Below are 25,211 nucleotides of genomic sequence, written 5' to 3'. Positions count from 1 at the left end.
ACCAAATTTTGTCTTAGATCCCAAGTGCCAAATGCACGAGCAATTTTCAAACAATGAAGTGATCAGTGATTTCAAGAAAGTGTGTGCTCAACTATTAGGCAATGGGGATAGACAGGTGGCATACACATAGAAGACGGCTTATACTAGCATATATGGAATGTTTGGGATCCTTGGAATATAGATGCTATCAAGAAGATGAGCACACCAGTTTGGTGGAAAGAGTACGGTGGAGAAAAAGTGGAACTTCAACATGTGGTTGTGAGAGTATTTTCTATTTCCGCCTCAAGTGGTAGCTGTGAAAGAAATTGGTCTTCATTTTCTTTTGTGCATACTAAATGTTGGCTTGCTTCCTATCTGGTCCTTGTAGATCTTTGCAGCATAGATAGGATCTTTGAAGAGAGGATGGTCCATTGAAACTTGTTTCACATTTACAAAACATCCCTCACCTAATTGGCAAGTGAAAGATAGAATGCTCCCCAAGTACGTGTAGGACAGGAGGACATGTCATATCATCCAGGTGTACGGCTAAAGGCTGACCACCTAAAGGAGGAGGTACATCCTCTTCTGTCCTAGGATGTTTTGAAGAGCCTTTGATCTTATCCTTGCTCTTCAATTTTGAATTTAGTTGTGCCCTAAGTTGCATTCGATCTTTGATTCTAGGTTTGGTTTTGATTTCTGGATGAACCATACTCTCAAAGCTTCTAGTGACCTCGCCTAATAATTGCTTTATTGTGTTATGCATCACTCCATTAGTGTGCAAAGCTGGGTCAAATGAAATAGAGAATGCACTACACAACTTCAACCAAAACTGTTCCACAAGTTCAATCACAAAATCATTGAACTTTGCTTGCAGTAGTGGATCAAATGCCCGTCGCAAATGACCATCCAAAGCTCCATAGAGAGACAAACTAGAACATCACAAATGATTTTGCGATGCTAATGCATTAACGTTGTCTCTACCATGACTGAATCCTGAAAATACATGAAGAAAATATAAGCAAGGTAAATCTAGAATAGATATAAATTTGACATGTATGACTTTAAATAGTTTTTAAAAAAAAGATTTCATGGACAATAATAATAACGAGTAATAAAAGATCTAAACATTTCATGGACAATAATAACAACCATTAACGAAAGACCTTAAAAAATATATAATTCCTCCTTGTAGTGCGACACAGTGGTCAGCAACAGCCAAAGACAAAAAAACGTATAATAACATGTAAGAAGTGCGGAATACAATAGGGATCTAGTAGCAAGGAGAGTAGAGAGAGAAACGATGCAAATTAGATTAGTGGCAAATCAAAAACTTTAGATTAGCACACTATTACAAAGTGATGGCGTCATCCACCCATGCACTCTCAAGGTAGAGCTTAGATGGAATTTTAGACAACTAGACCAAGTAGAAATACAAGGGACTAACAATCATTACACAAAGATGTGTTGTGTGCGTCAAGTTTTCACACCATTCTACCGTATTACTCATGATAAAGCCTCCTTAAATAGATGTAAGGGAGCCTCTAAACGCCCATTTGCAGCCACCCTGAGATAGCCAAGTCCAAGCAGGATTTTTTGGTGCACCCATGTGTAGCCACTTTTGGGTAGACAAGTCCTCCTAGAACTTGGCCACCGGCCAAAGACCACCGGCCAAAGAACATGGACCACTGGCCACTAGACGACCATTTTCCGATTGTCTTTTGGATGTTGCTCAACCAAGATATTCTGGCAAAAAGGAATTTTCCGATGAAACGAATAAAAAGTCTTGGCGGCTTCCACCCCCGAGTCCCCCAAACTTGGCCCTGAATTTGCTCCGTACCATCCACGATCATAAAAGATATCTCATCAGCGTGCAAAGTTGGAATTCAGCAAATATATGTGCACCATTGGCTTCCTATCATATGGGGTCCTTACAATTTATGCAACATATATTGTGGTGGAAAAACTGAGAGAGGTGGGAATGCAAGTATACCAACACCCCCCCTCAATGAACACCCGAAGATGCTCTATGTTGGCCGTGTGCCAACTCCAAGTTGATGAAGATGTCGAAGTAGCTATTCTTTCCCTAGATCTTTGGTGAAGATATCTGCATAATTATCTTTAGTAGGACAATACTCTACCTCCATAAGTTCATCCTCAATTAGCTCTTGAACATAATGATATTGAACCTCAATATGATTTGTGCATGCATGGAAGAGGGGTTCTTGGCAATCTCCATGCAACTCTGGTTGTTGCATTGAAGTGTTGTTGTTGAATAAAGAGAAACACCTAAGTCCATGAGGACTCACCTTATCCAAACTACTTCACAAGCTTCAAAATGAGCAGCTTTATACTGTGCCTCCATCGTTGAAGAAAGAGAGACGGTTGGTTGCTTCTTGCTGATCCTAGAAAACACTCCAGAACCAAGTGAGAAACAAAATCAAGAAACTGACTTTCTAGGGTCACAATCTCCTGCCCAATCGGAGTCATGATACCCACTAAGAGTGTTTGTGCCAATCCCATAGGCAATGCCGTGGCCCAAAGTACCTTTGATGTACATAAGAACTCGCATACTTGCGTTCCAGTGAGATTCTCTTGGTTGGTTGTGAACTTGCTTAAAACACCTATTGCAAAAGAAGTATATGGCCTAGTATTGCATAAGAAAATTGAGTTTCCCACAAGTTTTCTATACTTTTTAATGTCGACCAAGGGAGAAGAATCTTCCATGGAGATTTTTGCATTTACCTCCACTGGAGTGCTCATAGGTTTGCAATCCATCATGCCAAAAGATTTTAGGATCTCTATTGCATGCTTTTGTTGAGAGATGAAGATACCTTTTGAGGATTGCCAAACCTCAATCCCCAAATAGTAATGCAACAAACCTAAGTCTGTCATTTTGAATTCAAAACTCAAACTCTCACGAGTTGGTGGATGAGTTCTTTGTGGTCACGTGTGATTATCAAGTCATCAACGTATTTTTCATTCTCTCTAAGCACATATAAATTCTCTTTAGAAGCACTTCTTCTAAAGACAAGTTTTTTTTCAAACTTATCAATTCTGACATACCATGCTCTTGGAGACTATTTCACACCATATAAAACCTTCTTCAATCTACAAACCTTCTGTTTTGAATGAGGCATCTCAAACCCTGGTGGTTGCTCAATATACACCTCCTCCATGAGAAGTCCTGTCATAAAATCTAATATCTAACCAACCCAAATGATTTTCTCATATTAAATTGATCACTTAATGTGGGAGAATAAACGGGAACAAGTGTTAAGATATAGATATGTGCTTATAGATCTATCTCAACACGGGGCCAATAGTAAAGGGGCCCAAATGGGAGATGGTCTATCAAGAGCAAGGCTAACCAATGGAGCATAAGACCTTAGGGTTAGCTTCATTGAAGACCTTCAATAATGTGTGAAAAAGTCCTTTGACCTTAAGTAAGCTAGGGCTGAGCTTGAGGTGGGAACCCGGCCCAAGCTCGAGGTGCTTGACCTGCTTGAGGTGCTTGTTGTGCTTGAGGTGCTTGTCCTGCTTGAGGTGCTTGATTAAGGTGCTTGAGGTTCTTGACTTACTCCATGCTTGAGGTGCTTGACTTGCCGCTTGATTAAGGTGCTTGAGGTGCCTTGACATGCTTGCCTGAGATGCTTGTGGGAATACCCCCTAGTCCAAGTGCTTTGTCATGCTTGATGACTAAGGTGCGTGAGCTCCTAAAGTCAAAAAGATCCCTACAAGGAGGGGGGCGAGCCTACAAGGGGGGGGGATGAGAGAGAACACACACACACACACACAAGGGAAGCCCCAGCTTGAAGAGGCAGCAAGGACACTTGTCAAGTTCCTCCTCATGTTGCCCTCATGGTGTGCCTGAAGCCTATTGGTTGGCCACCCAAGGGGTCCAATGATAATTTAGGATATTTAATTAATTGATTTTGCATTTATGAAGTCCTCTCTCTCAAAGGGGAAAGGGGGACACTTGTCCCAAGGCTACCCCTGTTGCTTGTAATGGCTCCTGCTTGTGATTGGCTAGGCCTGGAGGGGTCCAATGAGCTTCAAGCATGAGCTACAAGGGGGGGTCGACCCAAGCAAGCTAGGGGGGTGCTTAGGGGGTATACTCACCCACACACACTCACAAACACTCTCATTGTGTGCTATGCGAAGTGCAAGAGCTCCCTCTCCAAGCAAGTAGAGGTTGAGAGCCTACACCAACACTCTTGGCTATGGAGTGCAAATCCAACCAAGAGCCATGCTTCAATGCTTGAGCTTGTCATCTCCTTATTCTTCATTATTATGCTATTATGTATGCTAGCTCAAGAGTTATGATAAGTGAGGAACTAGCTCTTTCTCGTATGAAATGTTTCTTCTTCCTCTTCCCTACCCTCATTCCCTGCTAGCTCTCTCCACCTTCGAAGGTGTTTGAGGTCTTGGGACTGAGGCTTGGTATAGTTAAAGCTTTCTTCAAGTTTAGGCTATGCTATGATGGTGATGCATGAAGCTTTCCATCTTCATTGCTTCACCTAGGTCACAAGGAACACAAAGAATGTATTGTAACAAGTCTCTCTTTATGGGAGAAATCATAATACAAATGCCTATTGGAGGGGGGACCGGCTCCACATAAATCCGGTCCTCAATTATTGTCATGTTCTCTAAATTCTCTCTCTTGCAAAAGTATTGTCTATGCCAAGTTAACTAATTGCTATGATTATGTTGCTATCTTCAATTATGTCTACCCGCTATGCTCACAAAATCATTTCTTGAAAGTATTCTCATTAAATTCCGCTACTCTCAAATTGAATAGGCAAATTCCATTACATTGGTATCAGAGCATTTGGTTTCTCTTTTTTTTCTTAAGAAGAGAGGTCCTTAAGTAGCATAATAAATGGTTGATGTTGTTAATTATAATAGAGTTAGTGGAACTGGGATCTAATATCGGTTTTGCTAAGCCCACTATGTGGGGGATGGTGCACACCTCGGGAGCTTTGGACTTAATAATGGAGTCATTTTAGACTTGCCTATAGCTTTACCATTATTGAGCCATAAGAAGTCCGAAAGGAGCTAGCCCTTGGCAACTCTTCTATGTTGGACCTACTCCTCTACTCTCTATAATTAACCACTTTGAGCCGTGGGTGTAGATACTTAAGAGCCGATTTTCAAAGGCTAAGAGGAGTGGCAACTAAGGTTTTGTATTGCCAAAGCATACACTAAGTATAAACATAAATTTTGTTAACATGGCTGATAATAATCAAGAGAGTAGAATGAACATTGATAGCTTTGATTTTGCACATGAAGGTGCTAATGATGATGCTGCCATGTTTGTGAATTATCTCGTCACTAGGTTGCAACAAGCTATGGGCAACCCTGTTTTGCAAGCCGAAGTTACTCAACAACTTCGTGCTTATGGAATTTCCCTTCCTCTCCCAGAAGAAAGAGAGCTTAGGAGGCCTCTTGAAGAGACCCCCAAAAGAAGACTCTCTCCCATTCGAGAGGAGGAATCCAAAGAGAAAGAAAGCAATGATAGTCTAAGTTCTTCTGAAGATGTGGCTCCACGAAGACGGTGGTCTAGACGATCGCCTACTCCTCCCAAGAGGAAAAGAGCAACCTATAGTCCTTCTCCTCATCACTCTGAAAGGCAAGAGAGGAAACAAAGGAAGAAAAGGGCTAGGAAGAGGTCACCCTCTTCTCCTTCTTCTTCACCTTCCTCCTCTTCCGATGAAAGTTATGGCTACTCTCCTAGAGAATACAAGAGGGGAGGACATCGCAAATCATTTCCTGCATGGCGAAGGTCACAAAAGCTAAAGAAGTTCAAGGAGGGAGGAAAGAGTTTCTCTTTTCTCACCTACGATGGCACCTTTGGTGCTACCGACAAAGTGTTGGCCTTCATCCAGCAATTTGATGCGGCCTTTGGGGACGAGGGCTTCATAGAGTCCTCCAAGCTACGCCATGTAGCTATGCACTTCCAAAAATCAGCTCGTCAATGGTGGGCTAGCCTTCGTGGCAATGGAGAAGCCCCAAAGACATGGAAAACTCTACGAGTTTCCATCATGAAGTAATTTCTTCCAAGTGATACTAAAGATAAAGTTCTTACCGAATGGCGCGGCTTAAATCTTCTCTCTCATGAGTCTATCAACAAGTATGTAGACAAGTTTTGGGATTTACATCTCAAAGCTACTGTCTTTCAAAAGATAGACTTTGCCGAACAAAGACAGCAATTTTGTGCGGGATTACCTGAAGAGATGGCCGAATACATCAACTCTCAACGGCCTGGTACTATTACCGAAGTAATCCACCACACCATGGTTGCTTCACGCATCAATTTCCATCAAGGGGCTAGACGTAATGTCAAGCCCATGGAAAAAAAGATAAAAATGATGCAAAGGGGAAATCCAATGCTCAAAATAATTCCCAAGGCACTTCCAACAACAACAACAACAACAACAACAATCGGTCCAAGGAGAAGGGAGTTTACAAAGGTAAAAATAAACTCTCTCCTGAAGAGCTTGAAGCTTTTCGTAAGGACCATAAGTGTTTCAAGTGTGGAGAGCAAGGACATGGCTATCGTTCTTGCCCCAAGAAGAATACTCGCAATGAGACTCCTAGGGCTTCCACCATCGAAGCTCCAAAAGAGGATGGTCATTGCAAAGGATCATCACTTTCCTATGCGTGGGGAAAGGTAAGAGATCATGATGCCTTCATCTTGTTTGACCCAGGCTCTACTCTCAACTTCATATCAATAGAGTTGGCCACCAAGTTGGGAATTCAAGCTTTTGAGATGGGAGATATAGTAACAGCCGATGCAGCTTTCAAGGGACAACAAGCCTCTGTTACTCCCTTGATTGGGAAGTTGAGGCTTCATGTCCAAAGCTATGTCGACAAAGAAGACTTATTCATCTCTCCTCTCCAACATCAGGATGTTATCCTAGGGGCACCATGGTTTGATCGCATGGCTGCCAACATGAAGTTCCTTGAAAGGAGAATTTACTTCACCTACAGGGGAAAGAACATGTATATAGATGTTAGTGAGCATGGTGGCACTATTCCACTTGTAAATCCTCTTTCTTTTGATAAATCAATGAAGAGCTCAGTTTCTGCGTACATGATTTATGTCAAAGAGTCTCTAAAAGCTAATAATGTTTCATCAAATGAAAATGATAGGAATCAAGAAGAGTTAGACTTGTCTACTTTTCTAAAAGGATTCCAAGATGTGTTCATCGATGATATCCCTATGGACCTACCTCCAAAACGAGGGGATGATGACCATCGTATTGAGCTCCTTCCAGGAAGCTCACCGCCTAACAAACCTCCTTATCGAGTCTCACAAGCTCAACAAGAGGAGATTATGAGGCAAGTACAGGAATTGGTAGACAAAGGGATGGTGAGGCCTAGTTCCTCTCCCTTTTGTTCTCCAGTCCTTTTAGTGCAAAAGAAAGATGGTACATACCATATGTGTGTGGACTATCGAGTACTAAACCATATCACTATCAAAAACAGATTTCCCGTGCCTCGGGTAGAAGATCTGTTTGATAAGCTACAAGGCTCTACCTACTTCAGTAGGATTGACCTTAAGAGTGGCTATCATCAAATAAGGATAGTGGATGAAGATATCCTAAAGACCGCGTTTCGCACAACATTTGGTCTTTATGAATATCTAGTCATGTCTTTTGGCTTGACTAATGCACCAGCTACTTTCAATCGTCTCATGGAGAAAATTTTTAGACCATATCGTAAATTCACTGGAGTGTTCTTTGATGATATCATCATCTACTCCAAGTCTTTGGAGGAACATAAGCAACATGTCCAAGTGATTTTTCAAGCCTTGAGGGAGAACAAACTTTTTTTCAACCAAAAGAAAAGTGAATTCTTCCTTCAAGAGATTCAATATCTAGGTCATATTATCTCTCACGATGGTATTCGTATGGATCCATCAAAGTTAGAGGTAATAAAATCATGGCCTAAACCAAGGAATCTACATGAGCTAAGAAGCTTTATTGGTATGTGTGCATACTATAGACGCTTCATAGCAAAATTCTCTCAAGTAGCAAGACCACTACACGACTTAACAAAGAAGAACGTTAAGTTTGTATGGACTGCTAAGGAGAAAAATGCTTTTGAAAAACTCAAAGAGAAGCTTACTTCCCAACCAGTCCTCGTGCTTCCGGATCTCTCAAAGCCATTTGAGGTCCAATGTGATGCTTGTGGTGATTGCCTTGGAGCGGTTTTGCTTCAAGAAGGGCATGCCATAGCATCTTTCTCTCTCCTTACTTACTTTCACCTTATCTACCATCAATAATGCTCTCTTTTGAGCCTACACCCATGACTCAAGCAGACAAAGAAGGCCTATGAGAGCGGAAGGCTCAATAGTGATGAACGAGTCTTGGGCATTTATGAGAAAGAGCTTTTAGCTGTTCTACATGCCCTAGACACCTGGAAGCACTACCTATTGGGGACTCCATTTATCCTACGAACCGACCACCAAAGTCTCAAGTATTTCATGACGCAAACCAAGCTTTCCGACAAACAAACGAGGTGGGCAAATTTTCTTTCGCAATTTAATTTCCATATTGCTCACATAGCTGGTAAGCACAATCAAGTTGCCGATGCACTTTCACGACGACCAAAAGTTAATGCGGTGTCTATAGCTACTCACAATGATCTATCCTCTATGATAGATGAGTATGCTACTGACCCTGACTTTAGAGACATAATGTCAGCCCTTGCTTTGGGGAAGAAAGAGGAACCATTCACCTTGCAGGATGGTTATCTTCTCCACGGCAATAGGCTATGTGTTACCCATTCCCTTCGTGAGAAGGTTATGTATGAATCCCATGCTCCTCCATATGCAGGGCATAGAGGTATTCAACCTACTCTCCAAGGAGTAGAGACGTATTTCTATTGGCCTACCATGAAAGTGGACATACAAGAGTATGTTTCAAAATGTGTAGTATGCCAAAAGACCAAGTATGATAGAGGGAAGCAACCTAGATTACTCCAGCCATTGCCTATTCCAAATTCACCATGGGAGAGTGTATCCATGGATTTCATCTTTGGATTGCCCAAGTCTATCCATGGGAATACAGGAATATGGACAATAGTCAACAGGTTTAGCAAGCAAGCACATTTTATTCCTGTCAAAAAGACTATTAAGGCATATCAAATGGCAACTCTCTTCATATCTCAGATTTTCAAGCACCATGGATTACCCACATCCATCGTGTCAGATAGAGATCCTAGAATGACCAGTAATTTTTGGAAAGGTCTCTTTGAAAATCTAGGAACAAGATTGAATTTCTCTTCGGCCTATCACCCACAAACGGATGGCCAAAGTGAGATAGCCAATCTTACGATACTCGATCTACTCAAAACTTATGTTACCGAAGTAGATCAACGCTCACAATGGGAAAAGTATTTACCGCTAGTAGAGTATGCCTACAATAATACTGTACATACTTCTACGGGGAAAGCACCTTTCAAGATCATAGAGGGAAGACCTAAAAGTCCCTTGCTACTGAAAGTACATGGAAGATCTTCGCCGCCGATGAGTATAGCCGTGACCTACAAGAATCTTTTCAAAAGATTAGAGAGGCTATAGCCATCTCTCAACAAAGGCAAAAAGCTGCTGTTGATAAGCACAGAAGAGCCTTAATGTTCAAAGAAAATGATTGGGTCTTACTCAAGTTTCCTAAGGCTCGATTAAGGCAAACGACGGGCAAAAATCCTATGGGCAATCAAAAGTATTATGCTAAACTAGAAAAAAGATACTATGGTCCTTTCCAAATCTTGAAGCCTATCAATGAGATGGCTTATCAACTCAAGTTGCCCAACCATTGGCTTATACACAATGCCTTTCATGTAAGCCTACTTAAGCCCTACAAAGGAGAGCCACCAATTGAACCAATTATTGAAGACCCTCCCGAAGTCGAAGACCAAGAAGAGGTGCTACAACCCGAAGCTGTCCTTCGGCATGAAGACAAGGTACTACGACATGGTAAGATAATCCGACGGTATCTTATTAAGTTAAAAAATTATCCTTTTGAAGATGCTAAATGGATGCAAGGAGTACAACTTAAGGATAGTATGAACCTTGTAAATGCTTACAATGCTACATTAGAGTAAGCAAATGTACAAATTTCTTTTAAATGACTCATGTTTTTGTCTTATATGACTAGTCCTCTTTTTAATTGTGCACAAATTTAACTAGTATGCATGCTTAGAATCATGTTTGTGATGACGAAGTCTCTCAAACACCAAGTAGAATTTGTCACTCTACTTTGGGAGAATGAAATGGACTAAAGAGCAGACATGCTTGCGGCAGCTATGTCTCCCAAGCACCAAATGGATTAGTCATCCATCTTGGAAAGATGTCGTAGGGTAAAAAAGGGATCCTCTACCCACTAAATACGATTGACTAATGACTAAGCCTTTATCTCTTCTACCTCATAGTCGAGGACGACTATGATTTCAAGAGAGAGTTAATGTCATAAAATCTAATATCTAACCAACCCAAATGATTTTCTCATATTAAATTGATCACTTAATGTGGGAGAATAAACGGGAACAAGTGTTAAGATATAGATATGTGCTTATAGATCTATCTCAACACGGGGCCAATAGAAAAGGGGCCCAAATGGGAGATGGTCTATCAAGAGCAAGGCTAACCAATGGAGCATAAGACCTTAGGGTTAGCTTCATTGAAGACCTCCAATAATTTGTGAAAAAACCCTTTGACCTTAGGTAAGCTAGGGCTGAGCTTGAGGTGGGAACCCGGCCCAAGCTCGAGGTGCTTGACCTGCTTGAGGTGCTTGTTGTGCTTGAGGTGTTTGTCCTGCTTGAGGTGCTTGATTAAGGTGCTTGAGGTTCTTGACTTACTCCATGCTTGAGGTGCTTGACTTGCCGCTTGATTAAGGTGCTTGAGGTGCCTTGACATGCTTGCCTGAGATGCTTGTGGGAATACCCCCTAGTCCAAGTGCTTTGTCATGCTTGATGACTAAGGTGCGTGAGCTCCTAAAGTCAAAAAGATCCCTACAAGGAGGGGGGCGAGCCTACAAGGGGGGGGATGAGAGAGAACACACACACACACACACACACACAAGGGAAGCCCCAGCTTGAAGAGGCAGCAAGGACACTTGTCAAGTTCCTCCTCATGTTGCCCTCATGGTGTGCCTGCAGCCTAGTGGTTGGCCACCCAAGGGGTCCAATGATAATTTAGGATATTTAATTAATTGATTTTGCATTTATGAAGTCCTCTCTCTCAAAGGGGAAAGGGGGACACTTGTCTCAAGGCTACCCCTGTTGCTTGTAATGGCTCCTGCTTGTGATTGGCTAGGCCTGGAGGGGTCCAATGAGCTTCAAGCATGAGCTACAAGGGGGGGTCGACCCAAGCAAGCTAGGGGGGTGCTTAGGGGGTATACTCACCCACACACACTCACAAACACTCTCATTGTGTGTTATGAAAAGTGCAAGAGCTCCCTCTCCAAGCAAGTAGAGGTTGAGAGCCTACACCAACACTCTTGGCTATGGAGTGCAAATCCAACCAAGATCCATGCTTCAATGCTTGAGCTTGTCATCTCCTTCTTCTTCATTATTATGCTATTATGTATGCTAGCTCAAGAGTTATGATAAGTGAGGAACTAGCTCTTTCTCGTATGAAATGTTTCTTCTTCCTCTTCCCTACCCTCATTCCCTGCTAGCTCTCTCCACCTTCGAAGGTGTTTGAGGTCTTGGGACTGAGTCTTGGTATAGTTAAAGCTTTCTTCAAGTTTAGGTTATGCTATGATGGTGATGCATGAAGCTTTCCATCTTCATTGCTTCACCTAGGTCACAAGGAACACAAAGAATGTATTGTAACAAGTCTCTCTTTATGGGAGAAATCATAATACAAATGCCTATTGGAGGGGGGACCGGCTCCACATAAATCCGGTCCTCAACTGTTGTCATGTTCTCTAAATTCTCTCTCTTGCAAAAGTATTGTCTATGCCAAGTTAACTAATTGCTATGATTATGTTTCTATCTTCAATTATGTCTACCCTCTATGCTCACAAAATCATTTTTTGAAAGTATTCTCATTAAATTCCGCTACTCTCAAATTGAATAGGCAAATTCCATTACAAGTCCATTCAAAAATGCAGATAGAATATTCATTTGGTAAACAACCCATAAATAGATAGCAGCGAGAGCAAGCATAAGACGAATAGTTGTTCGAGCTATGGGAGTCAAGGTGTCACTAACATCAAACCCTTCGACTTGAGAGAATCCTTGTGCTACAAACCTATCTTTGTACTTTTGCAAAGAGCCATCAGCTTTATGCTTGAGGTTCGACACCCAATTTGTATCGATGAATTTCTTCTGTGGAGGCCGATCCACTACATACCAAGTGCCGCATTCTTTGTGATGCTGTCGTATTGAGACTGCATCGCTTCCTTGTCAAAGTGGAAGGAAGCTAGCTCCTTCATAGGACCCACAAGCCTGAATACATCCTGAACATGTCTATGAAGGAGCTAGCTTCTGTTGACAAAGCTAGCTTCCTTCCTTCCTTGGCAGGCTACTTGAGGCCTTTTCCCTTTCAAAGCCTTTGTGTAGCTTCGATTGAGAATGTACATTGTTGTACTTATTACTTCTGCCCAAAAGGAATCTGGTATACCCTTGGCTTTGAGCAAACACCTTGCCATTTCTACCACCGTCCAATTGCGACACTCCACAACTCCATTTTGTTGTGGTGGTGTGTAAGTTGTAGTAAGGTGCCATTTTATGTCATGCTTGTTGCAGTAGTTGTTGAATTCATTTGAGATGAATTCTCCTCCTCGATTTGTGCAAAACTTCTTCACCTTCTTTCTTGTTTCATTTTCTACAAGCTTTTAAACTTTCCAAAAGCTTCAAGCTTCTCACAAATGAAATACACCCACATCTTTCTACTAAATTCGTCGACTAACAACAAAAAGTAGAAAGATCCACCCAAAACGGATGTAGACATTTTTCCACAAAGATCTACATGTACCAACTCTAAAGGAGACTGAGCTCTATTACTACTTTCTTGTGGAAATGCATTTCTTTGTCGCTTGCCTATCATGCAAGATTCACAAACTTCATTCATATCGAAGATTTGAGGCATGTGTGCCACCATCCCAGATTTTGCATCTCTTTTAGCACAGCAATTGCTAAGTGACCAAATATCTCTTGTCATAATTGAGTTGTATCTTTTCCTGTAGTGATCGTAAGTGCAAAACGTTCGTAGAGGTTGTTACGCCTTATGCCCTTTCCCATTGCGTTGCCTTTAGAATCCAAGATTTATGCTCCATTTTTCCTGAAACGGACTTCAAGATCACGAGCAATGATTGTAGCAATGGACGACAAATTCTTCTTGATTTGAAGCACGTACAACACATTAGAGAGATCTTTAGTTTCACCTGTAGCTACTATTAAAAAAATTGTCCCAAACCCTTTGGCTGGATATTTGACATTATTCCCAACAATTACACTTATGGGTTCCTATACAGGCTTCCAGGAACTATACCAGTTTTTCTTACACTACTACATTTTTCTCCCTATAGCAACGGCTACAACGACGAATTATCATCGCATTAACGAGGAAAAAGGCTTGCTGTAGCCGTCGCTACTGTACTTCGCATAAACGAGGCATTTAACGAGGGCTATAGTGACGAGTAACCATCGCATAAGCAACATAAATAAGATGTTTACTTTGTGTCGCATAAGTGACGTGTGGCAAAATGTGTGGAATAAGGGATGCGTAGCATAAGCGGCGAGATGCTTAAGCGACAAATTGTTTTTTTTTTAAAGATTACATCAGCGACGCTTTGAACGCGCAACGACTATATGACGTGCAGGTTTCATAAGTGATCTCTCTCCGCTCCCCCTCTCTCTGTCACACTATGAGCCGCTAATGTTATTAATGTAAGAAGCCACTATGAGCCGCTAATGTCATTAATGTTATTAAAAAAAAAGTTTGTAATTTCTTGAGTTACTACCATGGCAAGTGTCTCTTTTCCCACATTCAGTGGAAAGAAGGGAGAAGACATCACCACCAACTTTCTGGATGACATCACTTATGTGGTTTCCAACAAGGATGACGACGCCTCACGACTACGAATTTTTCCTCTACTGATGAAAGTAGAGGCCAAGTCTTGGTACAATTCTTTGCCCAAAGCTACCAAAAATGCATGGGGTGTACTACGTGTTGCCTTTGTGAAGAGGTTTGGTGGAGACACAACCTCAGAAAAGTTATGGCAGCTCTGGCGGAATTAAAGCAGGGAGGTCTGCTAGAGTATGCCACTTACGGATCCAAGAAGGTGAAGGGGAGGTTCCCTGCAAGGTATGAGTTGGCAGTGGAAGTATCCTGCCTTAAAGACACGAAGCTGCGCATGCAAGCAAGAGTCAACGAGTCAAGGGATTTTAGCTTAGTTCGACTAACCCCAGTGACTGTAACAGTCGTTCATAGAGCCCAACCACAGGAGGCATCAGAAGAGAAGTAAGACCTGTTAAGTCGCATCACTACTCAACTTGAAAGTTTATCCATGCATCTGGTGCAGCAAGGGCATGCACCTGTGAAAAATCCAGAGAAATGGAGAGGGCAACGAAGGCAAAACCAAGAGTACCACTGCTACAATTGTGGGGAAGACGTCCATGGCATGTATTACTACCCACATCTGAGAAGGCAGAACTTCAATAGAGGAGGAAGGCAGAATCAGATTTCTCCACCAAGGGCCAGACCACCGCCGCCCAAACAACCAATCCCACCTGTTCAAATCCCACCACCAGCCATGCAACCACAGCCAGTCCCACCTCAAGTCCTACAGCCACCGATGCAACCACCACCACAATCACCACTTACACTCATCCTACACCCACCACCAATTGGTACCCGCACACCAAGTGTCATTGGTCTTGCAAAAGAGGTCAAGATGAAGATAGTAGAAGAGAGATCAAATGAGAAGTTTTTTCAAAGGATTGAAGTAGTGGAATAAGAGATTAAAGAATCAAAAGATGCTACCCTAGTGAGGGAGGTAAGTCAAGAAAATAGTGTTATGAGTACATCTCTAACCCTGGATGAAATAGGAACAAAAGCAATCAATCTACAACATTGGGTAGTAAGGGTAAGAAGGTGTAAAGTGCTGATCAAGCCTCGTCAGAGTAAGAGGAATGCAAAGAGCATGGAAGATACAAGAGAAGAGAAAGACCAGCCTACTAGGAAGGCTTTGCAGAAGATGGACAACATATCAAGCAAAGGGGATCGAGGGCTTTGAAAACAAAATCTTGTGCTTCAGCATGGACCAAGAACAGTGTAGCAAGCTAAAGGAATCTTGCATCAAGGAAGTTTCACCATAGGACCATGACAAAGAGGTAAGTATGAATGAAGGTTTGGAGATGGATATTGCTCCAAAGGCTTGGCACTCGAACAATACTTTATTGTGTAGTGTCATAGACTTAGAGAGGGGTAATGCCTCTAGTCTACTGAAAGGTGTTATAAACTTGGAGATGGGTAATGTCTCCAGTTTATGTGAGAGTGTTCAGAGTAAGTTTGATGATCAACATGTTGCCAACCTTTTAAGGATGTTCTAGACTCCTCCACCACGCAACATTGTGTTTGCATGGGATGCATCAGACCTATGTTTATGGTTAACCACCACTATAACATATAGAGGTAAGGTCAGCATGGAACTAAAACTTAAGGAGCCATGGATAGACAAAAGGGGCTGATATAATGCAAGAATGAAGGCCTCATTCCTAACTTGGTGCAAATTTTTACAAATAGTGCATCCTCTTTTTGGAGAGAGGTAAGTGGATTACGCTTGTATTTAAGCCGCAAGGTAGGTGGCTTACTACTATCAGCATCAGAAAAGACGGTTGACATGTTTAAGCACACCCAAGAGAATCATGATATGCTGGCAGGTTTTTCCAATCGCTGCAGAAAGCAAGACTTTGAAGACAACTGGAGCTCATCGCACCAACAAGGCGGCCATATATGGTGGATTCTTGGCACACTCTTGGGAATCATAATTTTCAATTTTGCCTTTGCAAGAGCCAAGATGCTCACCTTTCCTCTCGTTAATAGTGGTTACAAATTTGGTCCTACTTAGCATGCACATTTTATTGTTCGGACACTGTAGATAATGATCCTATTCTTCACTTGGGATCCAGGAGGACACTGGCAAAACGTTTTGGAAGCCATGGGCTTCCTATTTAATCAACCCACATTATTCCAAGGAATAGGCTATCACCCGAACCTGTTGCAGATTCATGAATATCCCAGAAATCTCATCAATGGCCAAATGGAATGGCTAGTTTAGAAGGAAACTCGATATCAGCTCCTACGGATCAGCTGAAGAAGAATCAAAGTCAGGGCTAGAGACATGAATGCATCTATCCAAAAGGGGAGGGCTAATGATAGCCGGTTTTCGATAATCAAGAAAAAAAAAAGGTTTATCTTTCCTCTGCCCGAAGCATGACAACACCACCAAAAGGCTCAACAAATCCCCGGTCAGTCGGTGAGCCACAAATTCTCTCTCTCTCTCTCTCTCTCTCTCTCTCTCTCTCTCTCTCTCTCCCTGCCACGGCCCATGCAGCCCGCGGCTCTGGCGGCACCCCTGGCCATGGCCCCGTCACTATCCATCATTAGCCCCGACTTTTGAAGTCGCGTTCGCAAGAACCAACCCCAAGTAGGGGAGAGAACATTACCAAGAAAAAATGATAAAAAGTTGTTGTTTTTTTAACATTTAAAGATAAATAATGAGAGATAGAGAAGGAGTTAAAGACAAGTATTGGACTAGATATGCAAATGAAAGAAAAACTAGCAACATATATCTTACATGAGAGCAATCGCCACCACCTTAATGGAGAGAGAAGATGAGGCAAGACTTATCAGATGAGACAGTAGGAGTTTTAGCCGAAACTCTTATCAGATGAGAGCGGGGATCTTTACCCACCCACCAACCACCAATACAATTATTTAGAACTAATTTGTACTAAATGGGTGACAGGTATCCAAGCAAACCCACTGTTTGTTATCGATGTCACATCCCAGAACCCAACTACACTCGTAAACATATATTATGTTTTCTTTAGCTCGTCTATGTAAGTAGGGTCTATTACGGTCTTTGAAAAGTTTGATGGTCACATAAATGCATGTACATGCATACTTATAAGAGACAGTTCTTTGAATTCCGTACACATACTCACACACATGCATCTGGACAAAAATCCGCACAATGAGAGAAAATTTTCAAACAGATAGCACAATAGCATATACGCACATACATCAATAAATATGCAATCATACATATAGAGTATCATTAACATATAACATAGATGACAATAGTGGTAAAACATAGTAATGATCATCATCGTAAAGCTAATACCAATCATTAAAATATCATTTGAAAGGTTATGCAGTGAGAGAGGTGCAAAATCTTGGATAATAAGCGTATAGAAGAGGGATATTAAGTACATAAATGACAACGCCAAGTACTATTCAGATACTATGTTACATGCATTTTGAATACTTACATAAGTTTTCTATAGTTTTGGACATAGATGACATGATAGGCACACGGAGGAAATCTCTTTAGCTTGTCAGGCTGAGACCATCCTACACATACAACACTCTGGAAGGCCAACTATACCACAATCAAGAACCTCATTGCCCTCAACTACACCACCTAGCCACATACACACATACGGAAGGTAACTCACCTAATCATGCCAGAATCATACGAAACTTAAGGAACACCATCCCCTCACTAGGATACACCTCTCCCTAAGCTTCTACACTCAAAACCCTCACTCTAAACCCATCTACGAAAAACGCGTAGGATGACAGAACATAATTTTGAAAGTGCCCAAAACTGAAATTTATGAGTACCTATGCGTAGTTTATGTCGCCACAATTCTATAGACTACTAGCACGTAGAAAACAGACATCGTTTGATACACTTACGGCCACAAATAGCTCGTAGATGCATCGGCGTGTGCGCTTCGTCTCGCGTGGAATGCTTGGTGTCGTCGCATAGCTCTCCTCGAGCCTACAACAATGGTGCAGTCGGATCTCCAATGTGTTGAGCGAGCCGGGCGTAGCGAGAGGATGAAGCTCACGCTCACTCTCTTTCTCTCTCACACACAGTAGACGGTAGCACTAAGTTTTGATTATGATAAAAGTCTTCTTACAAAATGACCTAGATACCTTATATACTAAGGCTACCTTAGGTTTAACCAAAAATGGGGTTGAAAGGGTCAAATGGCTTTGTATTTACAATTTGGAAGTGCCATTGCACCTCGGCTTCTGAAACTAGAATAACTACTCATTACAAATGACGTTTATAGCCATAATCTGCAGCATTTCATAACTTGCAAAAGATAAGACTTTGGTACGAAACTTGAGTTATGTCGTGTTGTTGACCCAATGGTCAACATTACCCCCTTCCGCGTTCATGTCATCCTCGACATGACTTGATTGTCGATGGCGATGTGGTCTTTGCTGTCTTTTTGTTGTTGGAAAGAAAGTATAGACTATAGACTTTGCAGTAGCTTGTCTTGTTCGTCCAATCCGATGTACATAGTCTTCACATGATTCAGGAAAATCATAATTGATGACGAACTTTATGTCTTTCACATCCACGCTCCGAGCTGCAACATCTGTTTCTGTCATTATAGGTCTACTGCCAGATCTAGATTCAAAAAGAACCCAATGTTGTTTAACTTGACTCTTATCATCATGGATAGAGAAAGCTCCATCCATCACTTGCTCCAGCAAATCTGTCAATTTTGAGTATTTTTGATTCTCAGAAACAACTTCTACAATCTGTAGAATTGAGTGATTGGCTTTCTGATCTTGTGAGCCAATGACAACTTTGTAAGGAGTTATGTTGTGTAGTTGACCCAGCGGTCAACACTTTGCTGTTGTTTTGGCTTCATCTGTTGCACTGCTTGTATCTTTGTCGAACCACAACAAGAACTATGATCCATTAGAGCGGATGTCTATCATCGTAACCATTCATCTTTTGAGATCCTCTGATTACTTTTATGTCTGCTCTTTGTCGAACCACAACAAGAACCACAACAAGAACTATGATCCATTAGAGCGGATGTCTATCATCGTAACCATTCATCTTTTGAGATCCTCTGATTACTTTTATGTCTGCTCTTTGTCATTGAGGACTTCTTAATCTTGTGCAATCATGTTGTTAGTGTTGTCTGCAGCGTTGTCATCTTCGCCATTGAGGAGAAGTATGCTATGATCTGAAATTGGTGCTCCAATTCACTTGTCAATTGATTTGAGTAGCATTTCCTTATTGTTGATGTAGAAGGAATATGTACAAGAGGATGGTGATAGGTGTCCCTAGATTAGGGTCTAAAACCTGGATGACCAAAGGGAAAAAACCCGATGGGAAAAAAATGCCTTTGGTATACGCTCTTATTGGAGTTGAGAAGTTAAACGTGAAGTACATGTTCATGAAAGGTGAGTGCTTGGGTGAAACACGAAAAGAGTGCCTGATGCAAGTGCCAATTATGGGACACTCTATATGCATATGAGAAATTTGTCATCAAAAGCATGCAATGTGAAAGAAGGAGATGATGGGTGTTTCGAGGAATAAATGTAGCACATGTGACATCAAAAGATGTCTCAATAGCTTCCACCTTTCCAAGAAGGGTTTTCGATGTAGAAGTTTCTCCATTCGTATCTCACTGTGCTCAGTACGTGAGTGTCTTTTGGACCTTCTCCTTCACTTCACCAGACTTAAGTACTTAGACTTCGACTCTTTTGCTCACCTATACCAGCATGAGCGACACAACTTAAATATGCTCAACTCTTCCAGCTTTGGACTAACACCTCACTCATTTTGTGGCGTAGCTACTCGACTCTGACTTGTATGACTTGTTAGTTGCCTATTGACACTGCTTTGTGACAAGTTCTTCGGCTGTTGTAGTGGTTGCTGAGACATACTTCGTGAAGTTTCATCGTTTCCCCGTACCTTCTTCTCTTTGTAGTGCTCAGGCCTCTCGTCAATCTTTTCTTCATGTGGATTATGGATTTTTTTATTTTTTCTTAATAATAAACAAAGAAAATCTTAAAACAACTCAACAAAAGAAAAATCATTCAAATAGAAATCTAAATGTTATGTATACTATACACATGTCCCTAGGGGCTCATATATGGATTTTGTCCCCTTACTCCTCTGTAACACTACTATGAGGGCATATACTCTAAATTTCGTCAAAAAATTATCACAATAAAACGCAAAAATTCAATGCATCTCACAAAACATTGCCCTCTAATAGTCATAATGTTAGGTCCGCATTCAGAATGCCTCCCCCCTTCCTATTTGGAGTCATCCTTTACGACAGGGTATCGCAAAGGGTATGTGTTGTGCTTGGGCAATTAAAAGTTGTGCCTATGCAGGCCTTGTAATGTAGCCCTATTATGCATACACAGTCAATGCATGGAAAAGATTTATGTTGTGCAAGATGTGGGTATAAGCAATTTGCTTATTGGCATTTGTTGGCGAGGCTTCCTATTCTAAGCAATGTAATGGTATTTGAAGCTCCTGTATCGTTGCTTGATTGAAGCGACTTGCTCTCTTCTAATTGTACTGTAATCGTAGGAAGAATTGTAAGAATTCAAGCGGCGATGCACTGACAGCAGTTTTGTTGTTCTTCTTTGGGACCCATTTCTTTGCGATTATTGGCTGTTTTGTTGCTGACTCTCGTTTGGAAACCCATACTTGCCCGTGCTTCGTTTGTGTTTGAAGAGACTTCTTTGGGATCCACCTTTTTGTTGTGTGAGTCGACAGTGGTCTTTGCTTCGTCCCTTGTACGCTTGGTTGGTGACGGGATTCAGGCTTTGAAAGTTGATACTGTGGTTGTTTTGGAATCCAAATGAATTCCTGACTTTTTTGTGATTGAATCAACTTCTTTGGAGCCCAAACCTGAGTTGCGAAAGCTTGCGACTTTGTGATATTCTTACCCTTTCGTGCACGCTTTCCTTGTTTTTGTTTTGGTGTTGGATCTTGTGACTTGTCATTAGAGATCTTTGTCTTCTTGATCCATATCTATTTTTGGCGGATCTGGCTTTTTGGTATCCAGATTTGTCGAGATTTTTGGCTTTGACTTGTTGTCCTGTCATGGTTGTTACTGAAGGGGTTGGTGATAGTGATGGCCTGAGTTGATGATATGGGATGTCGTAAGATTCATCACTGTCGCTACTATCCTTAGCAAGGTTGACTTCTTGTACTTTCCCTTGATTTTTTGGCTGGTAGTGGAAAGTTACTGTCTGTTTGCTCGTGGGTGGTAGTTTCTTGGAGGACTTTTCTAGCCCATTGATTAGAGCATTGTTAGCTCGTTGCTCTCGTCGTATTCCTCCTAGCTGAGTCTTTGCATCCTTATTAGGAGCCATGTATGAGGATGTTTGTGGTGGCTGTGTCTTCACGGAGGACTTTGGAATCCACTTTTGATGCACTTCATTCGTGTAGCGATCACATTGATTCCCGGGTCGTTGATCTTCTTGAAGCTCGAAGTGTTCTACAGAGTCATAGAACTCGTCGTCTTCTTCATCTTTTGATTCTCCACATTTCTTTGTTTGCTCCTTATTTCGAGAGCTTGTTGATGTCTGGTTCTCTTCGTTTTCCTGGATTACACTCACTGAAAAATAAGGAACGACATCATAGCCATTTTCATCACAAAACTTTGTTGTGGGAGCATCCTCCACAGCGCACACGTCCAGAGTAGCCAAGATGTGTTCCCATCCAAAAGGCTCTAACTCTTCTTCAGGAAATGGTTCTGGGATATAGTTCATATCCTCTATAACCCGCTCTAGGATACATTCCTCACGTTTCAAGCTACCACATTGTGAAGCTCCACACATCCACAGGTATTTAGGCTTACCTAACCAAGCTGACAGTGACGGGAGCAAAGCGAACCCCGAACCCCCGACGGCCTCTAAAACACCGGGGACCGAATGGCGCGCCTCGAGCCTGTCATGGTAAAGCAAACAGGGGGGCACCACCTAGCTTCAGCGGCTAGGACGCAAACATCACACCATAACAAAGTTTTCATCCAAGAGAGATGGATGCTTGGGAGTAATGATGAAGTGGAGGGGAAATGAGATCAAGTGAGAGGGAGAGAGAGAGAGAGTGAGGGAGGGGGTATAGCGGCTTAGTACTTAGGCACCACAGAAGGATGGCAAATCCTCACACCCTTCACACATACACAAGCTCACTCCAAACACAAGACTAGGTGGCGATTCCGCACACCTCACATGGGCAAAACATTGCAGGAAAACATACTCACAAAACCTCAAGCTTTATTTAGAGAATAAGGCGATGAAATGGGGAGCATAGGGTAAGGGAATGAGAAGGGAGAGAGTGGTAGAGCACATGGCGGATAGGTGGGAGTTGATGGCGAAGAATCGCACGGGGGTCATGGCCATCATCCTTCATTTAGTTTCCCTTCATCTTCCATAGCCCAAGGGTGTAGAGGTCATGCTCAAGACGAGCATGGTGATTGCGGTGATGGTGATGGTGTGGGTGTGTGTGTGTGCACTAAGCACACACAGTGCATAGTGTGTTCTTTGGTGATGTTGTGTGTTTTTGTGTGATGGTGACCCCTCTTTATATAGGGGAGGAGGGGGGGGGAGAAATTATAGAATTTAAAAATGAAGAAATCATTATCTACATAGGCCATGTGACTGTGGGCCCCACTTGTCTGGCTGTGTGTATATGTGCCAGAACAGCAGTCTCATGAGAGAGTGACTAAGAGAGAGAGATGGGTTGATGAAAAAAGTGAGAGGTGACATGGAGAATAAAGTAATTACAAGAGGGGAGAGAGGGGAGTGTGTTCAGAGGTGAATCTGTGTGCAGATGTGTGTGAACACAAGAAAAATCAGGTAACCACCGGGTGGGAATGGGTCTGTGGGCACCTTTTTTAGTGAAACTGAGTGTGTGTGAGTGTGGGGGAGGTTATTTAGCTACAAGATAAGAGACATGGCGCCCTTTAGAGAGAGAGGGGGGTATTTAGGTCATGGGATATGATAGGAGAGAGAAAGGGGATGTGGGGTATACTATTTTGGAAGATAGGATAAGTTGTATGTGAGTTAGGGTGCATTATTGGTGAGTTAGAATGCATTATTGGTGAGAGGTGGGGTAGCTTGAGGGGAGAGAGAAAGGAGAAAGGACAAGGGGAAGAGAAAGGGGGTTGACCTTTTGAGTGGAGGAGAGAAAAAGGGACACACGGCGGGGCAACAGTGAAGAAAAAGGAGGCAAGGTGGGGATGGGCTGCCACGCAAGCATGAGGTGGCCTATTTTACCTTTCTCATATATTTACATAATCGTACTTTATTTTTTTCTTACTTTTTCCAATGCCTTTTATCACTCCCTCCCTAAGAGGGGGGTTTTCATGGGGTGGGGACGAGAGAAGAGGGGTATGGGAGCTTGGCTTGTGAAAAGCCCCCATCAATAGTTCTGATCCTCCTACTGTGGCAGAATCAAACTCCTCAACCGGTGTTCACGTTGATAAGGGCTTTTCGCAAGCCAAGCTCCCATACCCCTCTTCTCTCGTCCCCACCCCATGAAAACCCCCTCTTAGGGAGGGAGTGATACAAGACATTGAAAAACGTAAGAAAAAAATAAACTATGATTATGTAAATATATAAGAAAGATAAAATAGGCCACCTCATGCCTGCGGGGCAGCCCATCCCCACCTTGCCTCCTTTTTCTTCACTGTTGCCCCGTCATGTGTCCCTTTTCCTCTCCTCCACTCAAAAGGTCAACCCCCTCTCTCTTCCCCTTGTCCTTTCTCCTTTCTCTCTCCCCTCAAGCTACCCCACCTCTCACCAATAATGCATTCTAACTCACCAATAATGCACCCTAACTCACATGCAACTTACCCTATCTTCCAAAATAGTATACCCCACCCCCCCTTTCTCTCTCCTATCATCCCATGACCCAAATACCCCCCCCCTCTCTCTAAAGGGCGCCATGTCTCTTGTCTTGTAGCTAAATAACCTCCCCCATACTCACACACACTCAGTTTCACTAAAAAAAGTGCCCACGGACCCATCCCCGGCCCACCCGGTGGTTACCTGATTTTTCTTGTGTTCACACACATTTGCACACAGATTCACCTCTGAACACACTCCTCTCTCTCCCCTCTTGTAATTACTTTATTCTCCATGTCACCTCTCACTTTTTTTCATCAACCCATCTCTCTCTCTCTTAGTCTCTCTCTCATGAGACTGCTGTTCTGGCACATATACACACAGCCAGACAAGTGGGGCCCACAGTCACATGGCCTATGTAGATAATGATTTCTTCATTTCTAAATTCTAGAATTTCTCCCCCCCCCTCCTCCCCTATATAAAGAGGGATCACCATCACACAAAAACACACAACATCACCAAAGAACACACTATGCACTGTGTGTGCCTAGTGCACACACACACACCCACACCATCACCATCACCGCAATCACCAAGCTTGTCTCGAGCATGACCTCTACACCCTTGGCTATGGAAGATGAAGGGCAAATAAATGAAGGATGATGGCCATAATCCTCGTGCGAGTCTTCGTCATCAACTCCCACCTATCCGCCATGTGCTCTACCACTCTCTCCCTTCTCATTCCCCTACCCTATGCTCCCCATTTCATCGCCTAATTCTCTAAATAAAGCTTGAGGTTTTGTGAGTATGTTTTGCCCATGTGAGGTGTGCGGAATCACCACCTAGTCTTGTGTTTTGGAGTGAGCTTGTGTATGTGTGAAGGGTGTGCGGATTCTCCATCCTTTTGTGATGCCTAAGTACTAAGACGCTATACCCCCTCCCTCACTCTCTCTCTCTCTCTCTCTCTCTCTCTCACTTGATCTCATTCCCTTTCCTTTTCCTCATTACTCCCAAGCATCCATCTCTCTTGGATGGAAACTTTGTTATGGTGGTGTGTTGTTTGCGTCCTAGCCGCCGAAGCTAGGTGGTGCCCCCTATTTGCTTTACCATGATAGGCTCGAGGCACGCCATTCGGTCCCCGGTGTTTTAGAGGCCGTTGGGGTTCGGAGTTCGCTTTGCTCCCGTCATTTGGTGCCCCCACGGAGGAACTTTTCATGAAACCCTTCAATTTACAAGACTGAAATCCTTAAACTATTGTGAATGGATGAATGGCTAGCAGGATTTGCTAATTGGACGACAGAAGAAGAAGAGCTCCAAGCACAACTAGACGAACTCCGCATCTCCATCGAAGCTCGAGTGC

This window comes from Adiantum capillus-veneris, chromosome 8, assembly GCF_014529385.1.
Source record: "Adiantum capillus-veneris isolate H3 chromosome 8, ASM1452938v2, whole genome shotgun sequence".
NCBI classification, from domain to species: domain Eukaryota; kingdom Viridiplantae; phylum Streptophyta; class Polypodiopsida; order Polypodiales; family Pteridaceae; genus Adiantum; species Adiantum capillus-veneris.
This window is presented reverse-complemented; position numbering follows the sequence as displayed.